Source organism: Schistocerca americana, chromosome 6 (genome assembly GCF_021461395.2).
Source record: "Schistocerca americana isolate TAMUIC-IGC-003095 chromosome 6, iqSchAmer2.1, whole genome shotgun sequence".
Taxonomy (NCBI): domain Eukaryota; kingdom Metazoa; phylum Arthropoda; class Insecta; order Orthoptera; family Acrididae; genus Schistocerca; species Schistocerca americana.
Genome location: NC_060124.1, coordinates 375,062,755 through 375,088,615, shown reverse-complemented (window position 1 = coordinate 375,088,615; position 25,861 = coordinate 375,062,755).

The window sequence follows — 25,861 nt, the reverse complement described above, 5'->3', positions numbered from 1 at the left end:
ATTTCCCCGCGGTGCCCAGAAAGAAAACAAAATATGCTGGCGAATTCACGGACCTACAATTTTGTGGTTTTTAGAGGATACGTGCAAGAAGCAATCCACACTGCCTTCACGCGAAGATTGTTGGTAGAGACGCAGCTGTGTTAATTCTTTTTGTGTAGTATTGGAGTTCTGATTAATTGATTACACAAAGTCCAGTCACATTAATGTGATCACCGACTATAACCGACGACAACGTGCCATAACCAGTCACAGATGGCAGTGACAGCACTAGCAGTGGTGGGTATATAAAGAGCATTTGGCCAACAGTTTGGTCGTTGCCGTAATGCGGAAACGGAGCGATTTATCTGACGTACAAGAGGGAAAATCATTGACTTTCGGAACAAGGTGAAGTATTTCGAAATGGCTAATTTTCTGAACTGTTGGCCTGGCCCCGTGGTCAAAGTATACCGTGCGTGGCAAAAGTGCTCTATCCAAAACCGTCACAAACGCAACTTAAAGCACCACGGACCATATAGATGGCTGGAATGACGATGGCTGGAGAGATGTATATCGACGAATGGACATGCAACTGTTGAGCAACTGACCGCCCAGATGAACCAACGGCCCACCAGCAACTCAACGACAGTTCAGCGGACGTTGTTTTTTATGGTGCTCCGTAACACGCGCCTGGTTCTTGCGTCCATGCTGAGTGCTGTACAGAGGCGACGAACGCTGCAGCTTGCACGCCAATACCTAAACTGGACGTGCACTGGGTGGCGACAGGAGGCATTTCAGATGAATCCATCGTACAGAGGGCAGTAGGCCATTAAGGCGCGAAATTTCTGAAAGCGAACACCCTAGCTGGAGGAGGTGCGTCGTTGTCTGGGGTATGTTTTCGTGGCATTCCCTAGGTGATCTCGTCATTCTGGAAGGCACAACGGATCATCACAAGTGTGCCTATATCCTTAAGGACCACGTCCACTCCTACATGCAGTTTATGTATTCTCGGCACGATAGAATCCACCAGCAGGACAATGGAACGTGTCACACAGCTCGCGGAGTACATGCATGGTTGGAAGAGCACCAGAATATGTTTACATAATCCTCTAGCCATCAAATTTCCCGTATTCACACCCAGTCGAGAATCTGTGGGACAACTCGGTGGGACAACCTCGACCTAGCTGTTCGCTCCATCGACCCTCAAACGACAAATCTGGCGCAGCTGGCCACGCCAATGGAGTCGGAATGGTTCCACATCCACGTCGCTACCTTCAAGAACGACACTGATTCTCTCCGAACGTGCCACAACAGTTCGTGCTCTAAAACATTGGATTTTGACAGGTTATATCATTAATGTGACTGGACGGTGTATTTACACTACTGGCCATTAAAATTGCTACACCAAGAAGAAATGCAGATGATAAACGGGTATTCATTGGACAAATATATTATACTAGAACTGATATGTGATTACATTTTCGCGCAATTTGGGTGCATTGATCCTAAGAAATCAGTACCCAGAACAACCACCTCTGGCCGAAATAACGGCCTTGATACGCCTAGGCATTGAGTCAAACAAAGCTTGGATGGTGTGTACTGGTACAGCTGCCCATGCAGTTTCAACACGATACCACAGTTCATCAAGAGTAGTTCAAAATGGCTCAAATGGCTCTGAGCACTATGGGACTTAACTTCTAAGGTCATCAGTCCCCTAGAACGTAGAACTACTTAAACCTAACTAACCTAAGGACATCACACACATCCATGCCCGAGGCAGGAATCGAACCTGCGATCGTAGCGGTCACGCGGTTGCAGACTGTAGCGCCTAGAACCGCTCGGCCACCCCAGCCGGCCCATGAAGAGTAGTGACTGGCGTATTGTGACGAGCCAGTTGCTCGGCCACCATTGACCAGACGTTTACAATTGGTGAGAGATCTGGAGAATGTGCTGACCAGGGCAGCAGGAGAACATTTTCTGTATCCAGAAAGGCCAGTATAGGACCTGCAACATGCGGTCGTGTATTATCCTGCTGAAATGTTGGGTTTTTCAGGGACTGAATGAAGGGTAGAGCGACAGGCCGTAACACATCTTAAATGTAACGTCCACTGTTCAAAGTGCCGTCAATGCAAACAAGAGGTGACGGAGACGTGTAAGCAATGGCACACCATACCATCACGCCGGGTGATACGCCGGTATGGCGATGACGAATACACGCTTCCAATGTGCGTTGACCACGGTGTCGCCAAACACGGATGCGACCATCATGATGCTGTAAACAGAACCTGGATTCATCTGAAAAAATGACCTTTTGCCATTCGTGCACCCAGGTTCGTCGTTGAGTAAACCATCGCAGGCGCTCATGTCTGTGATGCAGTGTCAAGGGTAACCGCAGTCATTGTCTCGGAGCTGATAGTCCATGCTGCTCCACACGTCGTCGAACTGTTCTTGCAGATGGTTGTTGTCTTGCAAACGTCCCCATCTGTTGGCTCAGGGATCGAGACGTGGCAGCCATGCGGATAAGATGCCTGTCATCTCGAACTGCTAGTGATACGAGGCCGTTGAGAATCACTACGGCGTTCCGCATTACCCTCCTGAACCCACCGCTTCCATATCCTCCTAACAGTCATTGGATCTCGACCGACGCGAGCAGCAATGTTGCCATACGATAAACCGCAATCACGATAGGCTACAATCTGACCTTCATCAAAGTCGGAAACGTGATGCTACGCATTTCTCCTCCTTACACGAGCCATCACAACAACGTTTCACTAGGCAACGCCGGTCAACTCCTGTTTGTGTATGAGAAATCGGTTGGTAACTTTCCTCATGTCAGCACGTTATAGGTGTCGCCACCGGCGCCAACCTTGTGTGAATGCTCTGAAAAGCTAATAATTTGGACATCTCAGCATCTTTTATCTGTCGGTTAAATTTCGCACGTCATTTTCGTGGTGTAGCAATTTTAATGGTCAGCACCAAAATATGTGGTGAATTGCTTTGGGTTGCCATCACACGTAAAAAAATGAAAAAAGGAACTGCATTTTGTCGAGTTTACTTAATGCAGTGTGAAAACAATCCTATAAACTTTGTTTATCAGACAGCCAAGAAAAAGGTGCTGCGTGTCACAATAGCATATAGGGTGTCCCATTTATCTTGACCACCCTAAGTAACTGTTTGTCCAGATGCAAATTACAGAATGTTTCAATCAAATGTTCTTCAGCCGTCAGGTGGACATCAATCAGCATAATTGTCTACGTTGTAGTTTTGTTTTTTAGAAAGATATGAACAGCGGTATGACTTTCTTAAATGGCACCCTGTATTTTTTATTCAGTAATTCCTTTCCTCTCGTAAAGACCTATTCAAAAACGTATCACTGTGTATGGCTCTGAGGACTATGGGACTTAACATCTGTGGTCATCAGTCCCCTAGAACTTAGAACTACTTAAACCTAACTAACCTAAGGACATCACACACATCCATGCCCGAGGCAGGATTCGAACCTGCGACCGTAGCAGTCGCGCGGTTCCGGACTGAGTATCACTGTATACCATTCACTGAAACACAACGTTATTAATTACATAACACAACATCTCTGTATTTTCCTGTCTTTTGTTTGAGAAGGAACATTAATCGGTAAATAGTACATTGGAGAAGAAGTTCGGGTTAGCGAGGATCTGCTGCTGTGCCCACTGACAGAAATATACACGATTCTGAAAATCATTCGCATGCAATTCTTGATGTAGGTGTACACGGTAAGGATGGAACCGGTAACGTGTAAGAATACGGTATACACTGGTTTTAGGAATGCCAAAGTCGTGTTCAACCAGTCGTGTGCTCCGATGTGGATTCATAGCAACGGAAGTGAGAACAGTAACTTCGGCAGCTTCATCTGTGCGAGTACTACGACGATTGCGTTCTTGTGGGTTGAAACTTTCCGTTTCCTGAAGCCTCGCAACAATACGAGAAAACATCCATCGGGAAGGTGGGTTCTTGTCAGGATATCGCTCTCTGTACAGTTCCGCTGCCTGAGTAGCATTTCGCCTACCTTCAACAACAACATCAACAACAACAACAAAAGAAACGTTATATTGATGTAGTTTGTAGGAAGCACAGCCTTTACTGTATCCCTACTCTACACAACAATATTTAAAAGGTCTAAACTACTGTACTGAATGTACCCGTACATAAGAAAACAGTAATGAATTACTGTTCTGCTAACTTACATTCCCCACGGATGAGTAGCATTTCTACCTTCTCTTCGTTGGTGTACATTCTACTCACACAACACTTCAAGTGCCGATGGTTTTCGGGATGATGGGTGTGCGCTCTACTTATGTTTACATTCGTCCCCTGTCAACGTCAGCACGTGGATGTGTTCCATTACCCCGAGTACCTGCAGTAAGCGCCGGGAGCGTCAACGTCAATGTTGTATTATGTAATTAATAACGTTGTGTTTCAGAGAATGGTACACTGTGATACGTTTTTGCACAGGTCTTTAGGAAAGGAAATGAATTACCGAATAAAAAATACTGGGTGCCATTTAAAAAAGTCTTACCGCTGTTCGTATCTTTGTAAAAAGCAAAACTACAACGAAGTCAAACATCCTGATTGATGTCCCCCTGACGGCTAAAGAACATTTTCCTGGAACATTTTGTAATTTGCATCTGGACAAACAGTTATTTAGGGCTGTCAAGATGAATGGCATCCACTGTACACTTTTGAAACAAAGCCATATGTTCTGACTTGAAAAGTGACAGTAATAGTTATATCACGACGAACAGAAACTGATTATTATAGCAGTTTTAACACATCCGGTAGATCATACTATCACAAGGTGTCAGGTACATCCATAGGTGGTAAGACCATAGTTAACATAGTAAAATAGCAAAGTTAGTGGTAAGTATGCTTCACGCAGTCCACAAGAGGTAATATTAATTCTGTTGTCAGGATACATCCCATGTGTCGTGGAAAAATTACTTTTGTGTTATAGATACTTGCCACAGGCCTTTAAAAATCGTTATTGGAGGTATTTGTATATCCGAAAGGTCCTGAAAGGAACAAGAGAAATTTCACGGCTATTAAAATCTGTATTTCACAGCAAACAGGAACTACAGCTGGCGAACCACCACTAGATGCTAGCGGCTAGCAGAGATGATACGACGTACTATCATTTATGCACTAAAGAAGTACAATTTGTGGCAAGTATACTCCTCAAAGTCTGGGAAAGGTCATTCCGTACTAAGTAGCCAATTCAGAAAACATACCAGTAGAATGTACTACTAAATTAGTATCAAGAAGTAGAAATTAAACCTCTTGAATTTTTTATTTGTTTTGTTGACTAGTTCTGGCGTATCTCTAAAGCAATAACAAAACCCGAGTTAAATTTTACTACCTTCTGTTTTATTTTTTATTTTTTGCATATCATGATCGCTGTGGCCGTGGGCCGTCGACTGAAGAACGAGTTCCCACACCAAAGTTGACACCTCACAACGGAACCACTAGGAAGGATAGTTGCCACCTGACGCAGCAACGATTGAGAGACACCAGTGAAGACAAAACGTCAAGAGATTCCATAAATCGCCGTGCTGGATGAGTGCTTTCGTGAGACTGCAGTGCCGTTCAGCCACTCTGCATTCATCCCTTCTGACGACAGAATCGTCTTACCTCAGATTCAGCAGTGCGAGTGTTCGGAGTGGGTGGGATTGTAGAGCGTGACCAGGGCTTGACTACTGTAAACAGCTTCATGCAGATGTAGCTTTGAGTAGTCATGCAGCGCAAAATAGCGCTATTGGGAGCTGCATCGAACCAGTCTGCGAAATGAATACCGCAACTAAAAGAAAATAACAGTACCCTTCTTGCTTCTGTTAACCCCGGGACTAGATATGTACTTGAGAACAATGCCAAGATGTATCATGATTTGAAGTCTACATCGCTCTTTAGGTCCTCTTATAACTCAGTAGGTGAACAATTAAATGGACAAGAGAAGTTAATGGCAAACCATTTCCAACTGGACCATGATAACTGATAGACAAATACTTACTTTCAGTCTTCTTCTGCATTTTGGTGCCATCTGCTGACCGCACTTCATGACGACCTTTCCACTTCAGAGCACAAATACCGAATGATCATTATTGGGCGACAGCAAAGCAGAGGGTGAAAGGGCTGTGAGGGGTGTGAGGGGGAGGGACGAGGATAAGAACAGAGAGGGACGGTGGGGTGGATTGACCTTGAAGGCGACATGCAAAATTGCATCAGTTCTAATATACAATGTCTCCCATTTTCCTTAGGATAGTGGCTATGAAAATCAAAAGCCATGGATTATGTTCAGAAAGTCAGTTTATTTATTCAAAAGAGTCTCCCCTGCATCAATACGAAGCTGAAATTGATAAAAAGTGTTTTAAAACAGTCACTGTAGTCCATTTTACGGAACTGCATTTGGTACTGCAGAAGAGTTTTCTTGAATTTCGTTAATTGCGTCGTAATAGTGTTCTTTCACTGTCAATTTCAATTTGCTAAACAACCAGAAGTCGGCTGCGGCCAAAACCGACGAATACAGGGGGTGATCCCGGACTGTCATCTTCTTGCTGGTGAAAAATTCTAACAGAATATTCGCTTTGCGTGCTGTGGTGTTGTGAGGAAGAGCGACCAGGAACCTGTCTCTTGGTATATTACCACACAACTCCATCACCATTTTACGATGAGTGTCATATATTCGCGGCCTTCTGCACGGCAGTTGTTGAAACTTCAAGGGTAGTAACGCTGCATCTCACCGCGAGATATCATTGCAGTCTGGAATTTCATGCACGCAGCCCTAACAGAACTGGGACACATTGTATATGAAACCGCAAAAAATGTCCTGACGGACGCTGAGTCAGTGTCTTGCCCCAGAAATGGTAGTGATATCCTGCTACGCTTGCTGTTCATGTTGCACTTTAATGATCTTAGTGACAAGATTAATAGTAACACCAGAGTTTGTGAAGATGAAATACTTATCTATAACAAAGTGCTGTCTGAATGTAGCTGCACCAAAATTTGATCGGATTATGATAAGATTCCAAAGTGGTGCATAGATTGGCAATATGCTTTGTGTGTTCAAAAATATAGAACTGTGCACTTCACAAAAGGAAGAACGCTGTCATTATAATATAAATGAGTCACAACTGAAATCAGGTCAACTCATACTAATACATAGATGGTACTGATGTGGAGAGATATCAAATGGAATGATAACGTAGGGACAGTCGTAGTAGGGCAGGTGGTAGATTTCGGTCTACTGGTAGAATGCTAGGGAAATGCAATCATTATACAAAGGAGGCTGCTTACAAGTAACTCGTGGGACCCATAACATTGTTCCAGTTTTGGAAACAATATCAGACTGGACAAATAAGATATACTTACTGTATACGGAGAATGGTAGATTTGTTAGACACGTGGGAGAGTGTCATAGAGAACCAGAAGGAGCTGAACAGGCAGATTCTTCAAGAGAGGCAAAAATATTCCCAAGAAAGTCTATTTACAACGTTTCAGGAACTGGGTTTAAATGATGACTTTGTGAATACCTTAAAATAAACAGTGTTTCGCTCCCATACTGATCGCGATGACAAGATTCCATTAATCACGGCGTCCACCGAGGCATTTAACCAATCATTTTACCGAGATACCATTTGCGAATAGAACGAAAAAGCCTGAAACCCAGTACAATAGGGCGTACCCTCGGCCGTGCATTTCGCAGTGGTGTCGAGAGTATAGATGTGGAGGGGGGTGGAGATCTCTTTTGAACAGCACGTCGCAAGACATCATAAACACGGTCAATAATGTTCATGTCTGGAGAGTTTGATGGCCAGCGTAAGTATTTATATTCAGTATACTCAGAAGAGTGTTCCAGGAACCACTCTATAGCAATTCTGGACGTGTGGGGTGACGCATTGTTCACCTGGAATTGCCCAAGTCTGTCGTAATGCACAATGGACGTGAATATATGCAGGTGATCAGACAGGTTGCCTACGTACGTGACACCTGTCAGAGTCGTATCTAGACGTATCAGGATTCAGATATCACTGCAACTGCACACGTCCCACAACATTACAGAGCCTTCACCAGCTTGAACAGTCCCCTGCTGGTATCCAGGGTCAATGGATTCATGAGGTTGTCTCCATACCCGTACTCGTCCATGCGCTCGATACCATTTGAAAGGAGACTCGTCCGACCAGGCAACATTTTTCCAGTCATCAACAGTCCAATGTCGATGTTGATGGGCCCAGGCGAGGCATAAATGTGTCGTGCAGCCACCAAGCAACATGAGTGGACCTTCGGCTCCAAAAGCCCATATCGATGGTGTTTCGTTGAGACTTGTTTATGGCCCAGCATTGAAATCTGCAGCAAATTGCGGAAGGGATGCACTTGTGTCATGTTGAACGATTATCTCCAGTCGCCATTGACCCTGTTCTTTTCCCGGCTGCAGCGATGTCGAGATTTTACGTTTTGCCGGATTTCTGATACCCACGGTACACTCGTGAAATGATCGTACGGGAAAATCCTCACTTCATCGCTAGCTCGGAGATTCCGAAGATGCTGTGTCCCATCGCTCGTGCGCCGACTGTAACACCACGTTCAAACGCACTTAAATCTTTATAACTGACCACTGCAGCAGCAGTAAACGATACAACAACTGCTCCAGACACTTGTAGTCTTATATATTCTGCCTCTTTACACATCTCAATATTTGAATACGCATTTCTTTGACGCTTCAGTGTAGATGTGAGTAGTATTACGTACAAAGATTATTCGTGTCAGAAAATGTCGAGGCTGAGAATGTGTTTCCAATTGTATCTGAATGTATTGATGTTTGTTCAAACGGTTCAAATGGCTCTGAGCACTGTGGGACTTAACATCGGAGGTCATTAGTCCCCTAGAACTTAGAACTACTTAAACCTAACTAACCTAAGGACGTCACACACATCCATGCCCTAGGCAGGATTCGAACCTGCGGCCGTAGCGGTCGCGCGGTTCCAAATTGAAGCGCCTAGAACCGCTCGGCCACTCCGGCCGGCTATTCATGTTTGTGTTATTTTGCATATATATATATATATATGGATGTGCAGGATTATGCACATGTGTACATATGAGTGTCGTTCCAATAGCTGTGCACCCATTTTATGGCATTAGCTCTGGAATCAGTCTGTTTTCATCTTTAACTATTTGTGTTTCGGTTGCATCTCTTGAACTGTTCAAACATTTAAGGAAATTTTCGAGTGATCTGTCTGTGTTATTAATTACTGTGCTACGTGCCAGCTTAAGTGATGAAAGTTAACGTATGTACAACACAAATTTTAGCTTTCTTTTCTTGATACTCTTCACGTTTTTAGTTATTTTTAAATCATATTTTCGTTGTATATTCTGAAAGACAATTGCAAATGGTTTTTATTCAGTTCATCGTGTTTAATGACATTTTTGTAATATCTCTTGTTCTGTTTAGTAGCTGTATTGTTTAATTTGAGGTAATATCTTTTCTTAGCTCTTCTCTCGTACAGTGTCTTTGCTGTATGTCTTTGTACCGTGGTTAAATAATTAACCCTTTGGCCATGGCGTCTATGTCGGTATAAGATTCTTAACACGATCTGATATATTTGACCACTGTTTTACAGTTTTTGTACTTAGAAATGTTATTTTTATTATAAGTACTTCCCCTTTCTTAGCACATAGTACAAAGATTAAATACAAATCTAAGGGTAAGATTCCAGTATTTCACTTACTCATATCCATTAATACGCACATATTCTACATCTTGTCAATATTATTAACTATAATGTGGGTAAAATAACTGTTAAGGATTGAACAAAATGCGTTTGGTCAGTTCACTGTATTGCCATGATAAGTATATTCAAAGACATTTTTGAAATGAATATTTCTGTTTATAATGCCCTTCACATCAACCTTTTAATATCGTAATATTCCATAAGTGATTCATTTATTTGCTGCTTGAATAAAAAGAGGTTCTTTGAATTCCACCCTGATCATTGTCACCTCTCCCCAAATGATAGATTTTATTCACTGATGTAACGTCTTAGTTTGGATGAATCTTCCTCGAAACGTGTTGTCTCATTTCAGTTCGTCAGACACATAAAATTATTATTACTATACTATTATTTAAAAAATCAAGCCAAATGTTTTAAGGACTGCATACCGCAAAAGCAGCAATTTTTGTGTGGAGAATTTTATGCTGCAGGATTTTGGATTTCGTAGTTTTATCTCGTAATATTTTTCAGTTGTCGTGGATGACAGTTATGTTCTTGTTTCTGCCCACGCCCGGGTTCCCGGGTTCGATTCCCGGCGGGGTCAGGGATTTTCTCTGCCTCGTGATGACTGGGTGTTGTGTGATGTCCTTAGGTTAGTTAGGTTTAGGTAGTTCTAAGTTCTAGGGGACTGATGACCATAGCTGTTAAGTCCCATAGTGCTCAGAGCCATTAGAACCTTTTTTTTCTATTAGCTGATCGCAGCTTTGGCTTTTAATTACTCTAGCAGAGCGAGTGATGGCCCAATTTCTCTATGGTGCGACACATATGTGCTTCGACGGCGAACGACAGGCTGTTGTGCACAACCGGCGGGAATAAAGCCACGTCGTTTGAAAAGGCTCATTTGCGCTTTAGAGCGCCGCTTTCATGTATCAGGCCGTGTGTGCCCTCGTCAAATCGCGCCAGCTTAGCGTAGAACTGGTCTTTAACGACGATAACGCGAGTGACATTATTGGCCATTCCACGAGGATCGGCCTGTGATGATCCTGGCGTTTTAACAGCCGACGCTTCTGATAGCGAGGCAACCAAAAGCACTCTGCAATACCACGTTAAACTGACATCTGACGGTCATAAGAATTTCATCTTACGGAGACATTTATCTGCCTTAAAATATCACGCTTTGAGTGTACCGATAGAATGTATTACTCCACACACGATGTACACAGATTGTTAGGGGTATAACTGCAGATGTTTTTACTGGTGTCTGAAGATAGCTTACTGAACAACATTACATCAATACTTACTTCATTTCCAGACTGATAACTACGCTATGTGGTCAAAAGTACCAGGACTCCCCTAAAAATTTTAATATTAAGTGCATTGTGCTGCCACCTACTGCCAGGTACTCCATATAAGCGAACTCAGTATTCATTATACATTGTGAGAGAACAGGACTTCGGATGTGGTCAGGTGATTGGGTGTCACCTGCGTCATACGTCTGTACACGAGATTTCCACACTCCTACACATCCCTAGGCCCACTGTTTCCGATTTGATAGTGAAGTGGAAAAGGAAAGGGACACTTGCAGCCTAAAAGCATGCAGGCCGACCTCGTTAGTTGACTGACAGTGACTGCCGACAGTTGAAGAGGGTCGTAATGTGTAACAGGTAGACATCTATCCAGATCATCACACAACAATTCCGAACTGCATCAGAATCCACTGCAAGTACTATGACAGTTACGCGGGAGGTGAGAAAACTTGGATTTCATGGTCGCGCGGCCGCTCATAAGCCACACATCACGCCGGTAAATGCCAAACGACGGCGCTTGCCGTAAGGAGCGTAAACATTGGACAATTGAACAGTGGGATAACGTCGTGTGCAGTGACGAATCACGGTACACAATGTGGTGATCCGATGGCAGGGTGTGGGTACGACGAATTCCTGGTGAACTTCATCTACCAGGGTGTGTAGTGCCAACAGTAAAATTCGGAGGAGGTGGTGTTATGGTGTGGTCGTGTTTTTCATGGAGGGAGCTTGCACCCCTTGTTGTTTTGCATGGCACTATCACAGCACAGGGCTACATTGATGTTTTCAGCACCTTCTTGCTTCACATTGTTGAAGAGCAATTCGGGGATGGATGTTTCATCTTTCAAGACGATCCAGCAGCCATTCATATTGCACGGCCTGTGGCGGAGCGGTTACACGAAAGTAACATCGTAACATCCCTGTAATGGACTGGCCTGTTCAGAATCCTGACCTGAATCCTACTGAACACCTATGTTTTGGAACGACGACTTCGTGACACGCCTCACCGACCGACATCGGTACCTCCCCCAGTGCAGCACTCCTTGAAGAATGGGCTCCCATTCCCTAAGAAGCCTTCCAGCACCTGATTGAGCTTATACCTGAGAGAGTGAAAGCTGTCATCAAGGCTAAGGGTGGGCCAACACCATATTGAATTCCGGCATTACCGATGGGGAGCGCCACAAAATTGTAAGTCATTTTCAATCAGGTGTCCGGATACTTTTGATATTCTTTTTCTTTTGCTGCTGCTTATCCATTAATGGATGTTGGCGACCACATGTTACATCTTTCTTCTGTGAACCGCAGAATGTAATAGCTGGTCTACACTTCTTAGTCCTGTCCACAGCTTTATATTATCGAACCAGGATGTTCTTCTTCGCCCTTGTCTTCCTTATCCTTCAATCTTCCCTTACTTTTGACTACATAGTGTATAACCATTAAATGTAATGGGGCTTAGGCTGGTAATTGCCTGCAGGGACATGTGGCATCAGCAAGCCATTAATGATTCTTTTCCCGGGGCAGCACATCAGATATTGATGTGTGGACGAGTGGATGCAAAACGATCAATCTCTAGTGATATAAACAAAACCTGAAGAAAAATTCGCGCACTCTATGGTGCGTTTCCTCACACCAGCAATACAAAAATATTTCTCAGAATATTTCGTCCTGCACATATTTACGGCAGTAAATGGACCTTGAACATTGGCAGTCTGGCAACACTATAATCACATGTGCTGTAACTACCCCTGTCAGTGTGAGGTAGGAGTGGTAAGATTGGTTCAGTGTATAGTGTTTTGGATTGGCATATAGGTGGTCGAGGGTTCTATTCCCGGTCGATGCTTGTTTGTTTTTAATTTCAAATTTCATTTCGCCATACCATGCTGTAGTATACACCGTTTCTTAACCTACATGTGTTCGACATTTACCTAGTACACGTTTGTAAATTATTTGAAAATCACATTGCTAGCCCTACTGGTGACGTTAGGCCACAACTAATTGAAATGGATCTGAACGTGGCAAGAATGATAGTTGGTACTAATCGATGGGGCCATTGGGGGGGGGGGGGGGAGGGGTATACGGAAAACAGATTCGGAATCTAGTAGATGCATTGGAGTGAAACAATTCGCGTCCGCAATGTGCAAAAGGCTTCTTTAAAAGCTGACCAGTGAAAACGATTGTACTTACATTTCTGTGAGTGCAAACGTTTCGTAGATGACCCACTGTAACTCCTGTATGACGATAAAATCATTAGATACCGTGCAATGCACACTACATTTAGCAAATAAAAACAAATATGCCTTGACAGAGAATGGAAACCTTGACCTCCTGTATGCTAATCCAACACCTTATCCACTGCACCAACTGCACAGCACTCGTGCGTTATGCTGACAGAGGTAGTTACCGTACATGTCATACTGTGTTGCAAGACTGACAATCTTTAACGTCCATTCACTGCCGGAAATATGCGCAGGACGAAATTTTGTGACAGACATTTTTGCGTTGCTAGTATCTGAGGAATCGCGCTGCGAAGTTCGAGTGCGAGAATTTTTCTTCGCCCTGTACGCATATTGGGTGCCCCATTTATTTTTCTCACTCAAAATAACTTTTTCGTGGTGCGTTAAAAGAAAAGTTGATCAACGAATGTTTTTTAACATCATTTTGTAGTTCTTGCTGAGGGTATAGGTTTTATGTGTCCCCACCGATGTAGAGATACATTTGTTCAAGAATATACTCAGTCTCTCCAAGAGCTACTCAAAATCGCATCACACTGTATCGTTTTATGTACGAAACTAATAGCTACGGAAATGATAAATAATACATAACTTGTGTAATTAAAATATCGCTTCGGTGCATTTCATTAACTAAATAATTTTACCTCTTCAAGGCACATTTGAACATTTTATGGAACCGCGAGACCGCTACGGTCGCAGGTTCGAATCCTGCCTCGGGCATGGATGTGTGTGATGTCCTTAGGTTAGTTAGGTTTAACTAGTTCTAAGTTCTAGGGGACTAATGACCTCAGCAGTTGAGTCCCATAGTGCTCAGAGCCATTTGAACCATTTTTTTGAACATTTTACAAATAAACAATAAACATTGAATGCAGCAGAACTGCACTGTACGGAAATTTGAACTTGTTATTGCACAATGCCGTTTTACAGTACTTATGACAATGCAGAAGTAGTATGTCCCTTTGTACAATGCCCGTTTGTAGTAACTTTTGCTGTGATACTACCACTACATGAAAAACGGAACGTTTACATCAGATGCTCAAAATGGTGATGATTGGCATTCATTCAGAGGATCACCCTGTGGATGAAGGACGCCCTACACCGTGCTATTATTTCCTCTGTGATGGCTGTATAAGCATCACTAATGCTTTGCTGAATGTCCTCTGGTGTTGTAGGAACATTTTGTATGGCTCAAATGGTTCAAATGGCTCTGAGCACTATGGGACTTAACATCTATGGTCATCAGTCCCCTAGAACCTAGAACTACTTAAACCTAACTAACCTAAGGACATCACACAGCACCCAGTCATCACGAGGCAGAGAAAATCTCTGACCCCGCCGGGAATCGAACTCGGGAACCCAGGTGCTGGAAGCGAGAACGCTACCGCACGACCACGAGTTGCGGACGAAATTTTGTAAACAGCATCCTTGACTGCTCCCCACAGAAAAAAATCAAATGGTGTAAGGTCCGGAGATCCGGCACGCCAACTTACTGGCTCACAACGTCCAATCCTCCGAGGGTATTTACGGTCCAGAATCCGTCGTACTCGTAAGGAGCTATGTGCAGGGCATCTATCATGCTGAAAGCACATGACCATTCTCTGATTCAGAGATACGGCTTCGAAGAGAACAGGAAGACTGTGTTTTAAAAATCAAGCATATTCTCTGCCACTTTTGCTTGCCAATTATAAAGTTAGTCCGATAATGGTACCTCCAATAATTCCGCGCCAAACATCCACGTTCCATGGACGTTGATGCTTTACCTGTCGGAGCTATCGTGGATTGCTGATGGACCACTAACGCATAGTTCTCATATTGAATTCCATTGTTGGAGAATGACGCTTCTTCGGTAAAAAGATGATCTCAGAAGAAATTAGAATCAGCCAGAAGTTGTTGCTGAGCCCACTTACAAAACTGAATGCTACTACTGAAGTCATTTCCATACTCCAAATATAGTATTTCAGATGCACTAAACACGTGATAAAACATCATTAAAAAGCGGAAACACAGACCTCTATAAGGAGTGTGCCCGTATATATATATACATAGAGTTATAAATCTTTAGACTTACCTTGTACTGCTCTGTCTCTCTTATTATCTTCTGATATATTTTTCATCTTCACGCACAAGTTCCTCCACAGAGTTTCTGTTTTCCATTCCTCCCTTGCCGTAGTATAATTCTCCCTGTTGCTCCTTCAAGCTCCACGTTCGCGATTCCTGATCTTAGTATTACATGTCTATATTACGAAATGGCTAACATGCTACTTGATCCCAATTGCATGTTTCCTATCTAACGACTTCAAGGGCAATAAAAACTGATTTTCCACTCTTTCACATTGTTACTGACAAAGTACAGGGTGTTTCAAAAATGACCGGTATATTTGAAACGGCAATAAAAACTAAACGAGCAGCGATAGAAATACACCGTTTGTTGCAATATGCTTGGGACAACAGTACATTTTCAAGCGGACAAACTTTCGAAATTACAGTAGTTACAATTTTCAACAACAGATAGCGCTGCAAGTGATGTGAAAGATATAGAAGACAACGCAGTCTGTGGGTGCGCCATTCTGTACGTCGTCTTTCTGCTGTAAGCGTGTGCTGTTCACAACGTGCACGTGTGCTGTAGACAACATGGTTTATTCCTTAGAACAGAGGATTTTTCTGGTGTTGGAATTCCACCGCCTAGAACACAGTGTTGTTGCAACAAGACGAAGTTTAAACGGAGGTTTAATATAACCAAAGGACCGAAAAGCGATACAATAAAGGATCTGTTTGAAAAATTTCAACGGACTGGGAACGTGACGGATGAACGTGCTGGAAAGGTAGGGCTAGTGCAGCAGGTGATCCAACAGCGGCCTCGGGTTTCCGTTCGCCGTGTTGCAGCTGCGGTCCAAATAACGCCAACGTCCACGTATCGTCTCATGCGCCAGAGTTTACACCTCTATCCATAAAAAATTCAAACGCGGCAACCCCTCAGCGCCGCTACCATTGCTGCACGAGAGACATTCGCTAACGATATAATGCACAGGATTGATGACGGCGATATGCATGTGGGCAGCATTTGGTTTACTGACGAAGCTTATTTTCACCTGGACGGCTTCGTCAATAAACAGAACCGGCGCATATGGGGAACCGAAAAGCCCCATGTTACAGTCCCATCGTCCCTGCATCCTCAAAAAGTACTGGTCTGGGCCGCCATTTCTTCCAAAGGAATCATTGGCCCATTTTTCAGATGCGAAACGATTACTGCATCACGCTATCTGGACATTCTTCGTGAACTTGTGGCGGTACAAACTGCCTTAGACGACACTGCGAACACCTCGTGGTTTATGCAAGATGGTGCCCGGCCACATCGCACGGCCGACGTCTTTAATTTCCTGAATGAATATTTCGATGAACGTGTGATTGCTTTGGGCTATCCGAAACATACAGGAGGCGGCGTGGATTGGCCTCCCTATCCGCCAGACATGAACCCCTGTGACTTCTTTCTGTGGGGACACTTGAAAGACCAGGTGTACCGCCAGAATCCAGAAACAATTGAACAGCTGAAGCAGTACATCCCATCTGCATGTGAAGCCATTCCGCCAGACACGTTGTCAAAGGTTACGGGTAATTTCATTCAGAGACTACGCCATTTATTGCTACGCATGGTGGATATGTGGAAAATATCGTACTATAGAGTTTCCCAGACCGCAGCGCCATCTGTTGTTGAAAATTGTAACTACTGTAATTTCGAAAGTTTGTCTGCCTGAAAATGTACTGTTGTCCCAAGCAAATTGCAACAAACGGTGTATTTCTATCGCTGCTCGTTTAGTTTTTATTGCCGTTTTAAATATACCGGTCATTTTTGAAACACCCTGAATAAACTGTCATAACCTACTCATACAGAGGATCTTACATAAATGGTTTAACACAGGAAGACAAATGCTACAATCAAAAACTACGTTTATATCTCTACGCATCGTGGCTCAGGTTGCACAAGTTGCCCAGATTATGGTAATCTAGTATTTGAGAACGAGATCACTTAGTACTTGCAACAAACTTTACAAATGATTTTAAACCCCTCCAAAAATTTCTATCGGTGACACATCCACAAAATGGTGAAAGAAACAAAGTTTAAATGTTGAAATGTGTGTGGAATCTTATGCAACTTAACTGCTAAGGTCATCAGTCCCTAAGCTTACACACTACTTAACATAAACCATCCTAAGGACAAACACACACACACCCATGCCCGAAGGAGGACTCGAACCTCTGCCGGGACCAGCCGCATAGTCCATGACCGCAGCACCTGAGGCCTCTCGGCTAATCCCGCGCGGCAAACAGAGTTTATTTGCTCCCTATGTTTTCGCTGTTCACGTGGTAAAACTTCAGTGTCAGATATGAAATTTTGCTTTATTGCTTCATTATTACTAACCTCATTCACAAAAGTGTTGCAGACAGTATGGAATACAGAAATTTCATTCTTTACTAGATTGTCATACACTTCTATATGTGAGTTCGCCAAATCTCTTGTTCCGCTAAATGTAGCAATACATGGCTGTTTGCAGGGAGACAATAATATATATAATTACAGTGTAATTTATTTTTTGTTTATTATTATTAGATGTTTAAGTAGTCTAACAACGACAAATATACAGACGATAATCATCAATTCTCTGAGATACAATAAATACACTCCTGGAAATGGAAAAAAGAACACATTGACACCGGTGTGTCAGACCCACCATACTTGCTCCGGACACTGCGAGAGGGCTGTACAAGCAATGATCACACGCACGGCACAGCGGACACACCAGGAACCGCGGTGTTGGCCGTCGAATGGCGCTAGCTGCGCAGCATTTGTGCACCGCCGCCGTCAATGTCAGCCAGTTTGCCGTGGCATACGGAGCTCCATCGCAGTCTTTAACACTGGTAGCATGCCGCGACAGCGTGGACGTGAACCGTATGTGCAGTTGACGGACTTTGAGCGAGGGCGTATTGTGGGCATGCGGGAGGCCGGGTGGACGTACCGCCGAATTGCTCAACACGTGGGGCGTGAGGTCTCCACAGTACATCGATGTTGTCGCCAGTGGTCGGCGGAAGGTGCACGTGCCCGTCGACCTGGGACAGGACCGCAGCGACGCACGGATGCACACGAAGACCGTAGGATCCTACGCAGTGCCGTAGGGGACCGCACCGCCACTTCCCAGCAAATTAGGGACACTGTTGCTCCTGGGGTATCGGCGAGCACCATTCGCAACCGTCTCCATGAAGCTGGGCTACGGTCCCGCACACCGTTAGGCCGTCTTCCGCTCACGCCGCAACATCGTGCAGCCCGCCTCCAGTGGTGTCGCGACAGGCGTGAATGGAGGGACGAATGGAGACGTGTCGTCTTCAGCGATGAGAGTCGCTTCTGCCTTGGTGCCAATGATGGCCGTATGCGTGTTTGGCGCCGTGCAGGTGAGCGCCACAATCAGGACTGCATACGACCGAGGCACACAGGGCCAACACCCGGCATTATGGTGTGGGGAGCGATCTCCTACACTGGCCGTACACCACTGGTGATCGTCGAGGGGACACTGAATAGTGCACGGTACATCCAAACCGTCATCGAACCCATCGTTCTACCATTCCTAGACCGGCAAGGGAACTTGCTGTTCCAACAGGACAATGCACGTCCGCATGTATCCCGTGCCACCCAACGTGCTCTAGAAGGTGTAAGTCAACTACCCTGGCCAGCAAGATCTCCGGATCTGTCCCCCATTGAGCATGTTTGGGACTGGATGAAGCGTCGTCTCACGCGGTCTGCACGTCCAGCACGAACGCTGGTCCAACTGAGGCGCCAGGTGGAAATGGCATGGCAAGCCGTTCCACAGGACTACATCCAGCATCTCTACGATCGTCTTCATGGGAGAATAGCAGCCTGCATTGCTGCGAAAGGTGGATATACACTGTTCTAGTGCCGACATTGTGCATGCTCTGTTGCCTGTGTCTATGTGCCTGTGGTTCTGTCAGTGTGATCATGTGATGTATCTGACCCCAGGAATGTGTCAATAAAGTTTCCCCTTCCTATGACAATGAATTCACGTTGTTCTTATTTCAATTTCCAGGAGTGTATATGTTGCACCTGCTAAATTACTTCTTGTGCATGACACATCTCCAAACTGACCAACTTATTTAGATCAAAAATAGCAACCGCCACACCTTCAGTATCATTGGGTTTCCGGAGATATTGCTCAATAATATTGACGGTCTAGGGGCCGTGTTTTAGGCTTGGATGCCAAAACTCAAGAGCGCGAGCGTCTGCACGTTTCCTGCTCGAATATGATGCCCTTTGTGTTTCGTCAATCAAGCATGGGAAATATGACTTACAGTTAAAATTAGGTGATTTCTCAAATGTGGTTCCCTTTCACAATTAGATGAATATCTCATTTTTTCTGCCCACTTTCAGATAAGACGAAACACAACCAGGTTATCAGGGTCAATAAACTGTGAACTAATCTCAGTCTGAGCATGTTGGGACAGTGTACGCCGCTCTACATTAATATTTGAAAATTAATATTTTACGGAATAGTGTAGGTAGAGAGGTAAAAATTTACAGACATCCTTGAAATGACACGGTGTCTTATTAAAACTAGAAAAGTGCACAAAAGACCAACATACTGCGCTTCATATCATACAAAAGCAATAATTAGCTTCACAACTGATTTTTAGCAGCATGTCGCCCGTCATTCATCAACAATACCTGTAGTTGATGGGAAAAGTTACGAACAGAACTGCAGTAGATATGGTGAGAAATTGCCATTGCCTGTAGTCTTAACATTCGTGATGAGGTCAGACGATCACGGTAGACTTTCAATTTGAGGTAACCACAGCAACCACGGATTTAGATCTGGAGACCTGGAATATCAAGCATGACGGAAGTGGCGATGCTCATCAAACGACGTGTGCAGGAAATCTTTTACAACTGTAGCAATATGGGGTGCAGCGAGATCCTGCATAAAAGTCGCTCGTGCCAGCAGGTGTTTATAAGCCAGGCAAGGGATGAAGCGATTCTGCAACATGCCCCGGTACCTCGCGACTGTCACTCTGGCACTTGAAAATGCAGCACACCGCATCTTTAGCGCCATCTGTTCTTCAGAATTTGCACTCGTTTTTGGTTGCAATAAAATACAGCGTCACTTCAGACGTGTGTATCAATATTTACCTCTCTACCTACTTATTCCGTGGAGCTGCATTTTCAAACGTTAACGGATTTTTGGCTCAGCCTGTACATAGCAAAGATTGGCCAATAAATGCCAGATGATATAAAACAGTTTGCACTTGTCTCCGACACAAATCGTATTATGAGATGGAATTTAATATAAATTATTTAGTAAATGTAGTAACCCGTAAACAATAACATTACATCAGGGCTCATAGAGGGCAAACTGTCTTTCAATAAAAGAAAAGAAAATGGATAAACGCACTTTCTGCAGATGATTTTCGTAAAACTGGAAGTGTGCTCAAATTTTGTTGGAAGCATTGTTAATAAAATTTCCAGAAACAGATTTTTCCAAATCTTGTGCAGGTTTTTGGTCTAGTTTCTTCACCTAAATAATAATGACCACTTCTACGCAGATTTGAAACTCGAAGAATGTTTTACTTTACCATCACTCTATTAAACCAAATGGATTCATATTTAGAAGCAACTTTTTACATTCAGAAAGAATGTTTTTAACATTGAAAATGTGCAGTCGTCGAATAAAGGTGTGAGTTCACTAACTTTGCGCAGGTCGTTATTCACGAGACGTGCAAAGCTATTTCTGCCATTTATCTCACGTGGATTATGGTTAAGGAACTGGGCATTAAGAAGAGAATCACAGCATTCACTCAGTGGGCACTAAGCAGGAAAAATATTGGCACTTGGTCATCATATTCTTGATAACTATACAGAAATGTGTGCACCCTTCTGTAGACTCCAGATTAGACGGGCTCTCAGAAGAACAGGAAATCTAAGTTGCAATGCTGCCTACGGTCACGTTTCTACAGCTTTGCTGAAATGTATCCCACAATATTTTAGTGTAATGTTGCACTTTTGTTCTTGTGGTCTTCAGTTCGAGACCGGTTTGATACAGCTCAGCCACGCTGGCGTATACTGTGCGAGCCCATTCCTCTTGGCACAACTACGGAAAACTACATCCATATTACACTGCTTATTGTAGTCAACCCTTGGTCATTGAAATCCCCTCCCTCCTCGTGTATACACGAATGCAACTAGTGTTTTTGTGTTTTATGTGTGATTGTTCTCTCTTGTGCAGATGTTTTACTAAAATTATTTTAAATATAGTATTGCCACTTTAACGAGTGAGTAGTTTTCACTTATATGATTCAAGCCGGCCGCGGTGATCTAGCGGTTCTAGGCGCTCAGTTCGGAACCGCGCGACTGCTACGGTCGCAGGTTCGAATCCTGCCTCGGGCATGGATGTGTGTGATGTCCTTAGGTTAGTTAGGTTTATGTAGTTTCAAGTTCTAGGGGACTGATGTTAAGTCCCATAGTGCTCAGAGCCATTTGAACCATTTTTTATATGACCCAAAGGGAATAAATTTAAAAATTAAAGATTATATTGACTTATATACCTTACGGGGAGTTGAATAACATGTGTTAGGGAATCAGTAAACAAAGTGTATGCATTGGAAGGTATCGAATTAGAGACAGGAAGTGACCAAATCGACTTATTATTATGCTATTCTGTAATCACTGTAAACTGTTTGGGCGATACTCTGAACCAATTACACCTTTCTATTCTTTAACGGGGCTTTAAAACATTTTTGACGGGACCTTCGAATCCATGATAAGGACAATTTCATATTTTGCAAATTGGTATTTCTTGTATTTTGCAAGAAATTAGGGAGAATATGCTAAATGTGGAAAGCAAGACTGTCGGCACCAGGAATGTTCGCTGATTTCGTTCGAAGGTATCGTTTAATGACAAAGTATTTGCACTTTGATGATGACTATTTATAATCCATTTATCATCTATTCCGAGAGACGTTTCACTCAAAACGTCGTCAGAAGTGATGCTCTTGTAGTCCAGTTTTCACTGTTTGTCCCCCCCTCCCCCCCCCCCCCCCCCCGCCCCCCCGCCACCTCCTTAATTCATCCGCTAGGTGGATTAACGACGAGGGCTGGCGAGACTGCTAGTTGGTTTCCCACAACGAGCTAGGCGAATACCGGTACCAACGTCCGGTCTCATTTACAGTGTTTACGCAGACATTTCAAATACTTTCTCACTCTTGATCTTGATCATGAAGTTCACTCCAGACGCAGACACTGCTTCGGTGGTGGTGTAAGAATAACTGTCACTAATACAGTCAAAACCACACAGCAAGTGACGACCTCCGAAGAAGCACACCAAGCAGAGTTTCTTAATCCTTTTGCTGCTTTTGTTAGGCAAAAATGGGTTATGTGTGGTGCCTCCTTCTTTTATCAAATAGAAAGCTAAAGCTAATGGAAAGATGAGTTGTATTTTTCGTCATTCCGACAAAAAATGAAGTCATTAGAAACGTAGCACGAACTCGGAACAAGGAAGAATGGGAAAGAAAATCGGCCGTGCCCTTCCAAAAGCATCATTAAGCGATTTAGGGAAATCACGGTAACCGAAATTGGGATGGCTGGACGCGGATTTGAATCATCGCACTCCGAGTTCAATGTGCTAACCATTGCGCTAACTAGCTCAGTAATAGTTTCCAGTATCATTCGTTTTCTTGACCCGTTCATGAAACATTAGAGGCAGGGAATTTTCCATAATGCGGAGAAATAGGGATACGCACGTAATGACACGATACTACACTCATGCTCATAAATTAAGGATAATGCTGACACATGGCGAAACAACGCTCTGGGGGACAGTTTTCGGGTTTATATCACCTCGGGGTATGACAATGCGATGCATTTGACCTGCGGTCGTCGCACGGTGGCGCTGGCAGCAGTCCACATACGCAGTTGGTGCATTTCAGAGCACGGAGCAGCGAATAAGTGTGCAGACGTTTTCAGGCGTGCTAATGGTGACTGTATGTTGAAAATGGCTCAAAGGACAAATATTGATGACGTTATGAGGGGTAGAATACTAGGGCGACTGGAGGCTGGCCAAACGCAGCAGGTCGTAGCATGGGCCTTCCGTGTGCCACAAAGTGTGATCTCAAGATTATGGCAACGATTCCAGCAGACAGGAAACGTGTCCAGGCGCTACAGTACGGGACATCCACAGTGTAAAACACCACAAGAAGACCGATATCTCACCATCAGTGCCCGCAGACGGCCACGGAGTACTGCAGGTAGCCTTGCTCGGGACCTTACCGCAGCCACTGGAACAGTTGTCTCCAGACACACAGTCTACAGACGACTGAACAGACATGGTTTATTCGCCCGGAGACCTGCAAGGTGCTTTCCACTGATCCATGGTCACAGGAGAGCCCGTAAAGCCTGCTGTCAAGAACACAGTACCTGGTCATTGGAACAGTGGTCCCGGGTTATGCTCACGGACGTGTCCAGGTATAATATGAACAGTCATTCTCGCCGGGTTTTCATCTGGCGTGAACCAGGAACCAGATGCCAACCCCTTAATGTCCTTGAAAGGGAACTGTATGGAGGTCGTGGTTTCATGGTGTGGGGTGGGACTATGATTGGTGCACGTACACCCCTGCATATCTTTGACAGAGGAACTGTAACAGGTCAGGTGTATCGGGACGTCATTTTGCACCAGTATGTCCACCTTTTCACTGGAGCAATGGGTCCCACCTTCCTCCTGATGGAAGATAACGTACGGCCCCACCGAGCTGCCATCGTGGGGGAATACGTTGAAACAGATCAGGCGAATGGAGTGGCCTGCCTGTTCTCCAGACTTAAACCCAATCGAGAACGTCTGGAATGCTCTCGGTCAACGTATCGCTGCACGTCTTCAAACCCTTACGACACTTCAGGAGCTCTGACAGGCACCGGTGCAAGAATGGGAGGCTATACCCCAGCAGCTGCTCGACCAACTGATCCAGAGTATGCCAACTCGTTGTGCGACCTGTACACGTGTGCATGGTGATCATATCCCATACTGATGTCAGGGTACGTGCGCAGGAAACAATGGCGTTTTGTAGCACATGTGTTTCGGGACGGTTTTCTGAACTTATCGCCAATGCCATGGACATACAGATCTGTGCCGTGTGTGTTCCCTATGTGCCTATGCTATTAGCGCCAGTTTTGTGTAGTGCCCGTTGTGTGGCACCACATTCTGCAATTATCCTTAATTTATGAGCATGAGTGTAGATAAGCTCACTGGACAAAATATTATTCACTCCGTTAAAAGACCACACTGGTCATTAGGCAGCACTGTGGATTACAGAGTCCTGCATGACCGAGCTAAGCGAGTACAAAATGCGAGATGGGTAAGCACAGTCCAATTAGGTACGCTGCCTGCATTAATTGTTATGGCCGAGCATAGAAGTCAACACCGAATCCTAGGTAATGTCTCAGTCCTTAGACTATATTCATGCGCAACGACAGATAGCACAGGCTTCTCATTCGTGGTGTATCCGTCTGTGATGGTGCAGCGTGAGGAAGCCAGTATAGTAAGACTGAAAGCAATGCGTAGACATTAAAGTGTCGGGATAGCGTAAAACGCGAAATATCGAAGAAATTTGGTTGCAGACAAAAACAGCAGATTCACTGGGTACGTTTCATGCATAAACGGCTCTATGTTACTGTGTTTGTGGTTGGGAACTACTCATTTAAAAAAGAAGGTGGGTGTACAACATTCCACACTGACACTGCTCCTTCAGGGATTCCGATAGTAATAATAATAGTATGAAATAATGTAAGAGCAAAATGTGTTGCATTGCCTGCAAAAGATATAAGACATTATAATGGTGAAGTTTTCGAAGAACTAGGCAAAGAATATCTAGATGGACATTATAGAGAAGTCAGTGTTTCAGATTTCGTGCCACATCCCTCTGCTGTAAGCAGACATGTCAAAGTACATGTTGATGCTATCTGAAACAGCATAATGCCTTCTGTTATTACGGTAGTTACTAATATAACATCTAATGCATCAGCTGTTATGTTGGCGGATTTTGCATAATCAGATACTTTATTTGACGCTTACAGCACACCATGTAAACCGGAATGATCTGTTGTAAATTATGTTTTACTTACAACTAAATTCCCCGGCGTTAAAAAGACGGAAGCCAATATTAAAAATTTAATAGAAGAGAGTATGGCTGATTGAAAGATTTCGTCGGACATGTTGCAAAATTTTGTCTTTTTCTTTGACCAGGGCGCCAACACAATAAAAGCTTTGGAAAATCGTGAAAGGCTTCTTTGTGGTGCTCATTCCATTAATACAGCTATTAGCCACATTTTCAGCGGTGATAGATTTTTGTTAAATGACGGCCCGAACATCGCAGAACAATAAATGGTCGAAGATTCGTTGTTTGGTACATGCAGAAAAATGATCTTTGCTTGTCTTTGAAACAACAGGACAGTACACACTAGAACAACTTGTACAACATGCTGGAGTCCTTACACACTCTGTAGAACGAAGTTGTTGCATTAGTGACGGAAAAGAATTCTGCTTACAATAAATGGCTCTAAGCACTATGGGGC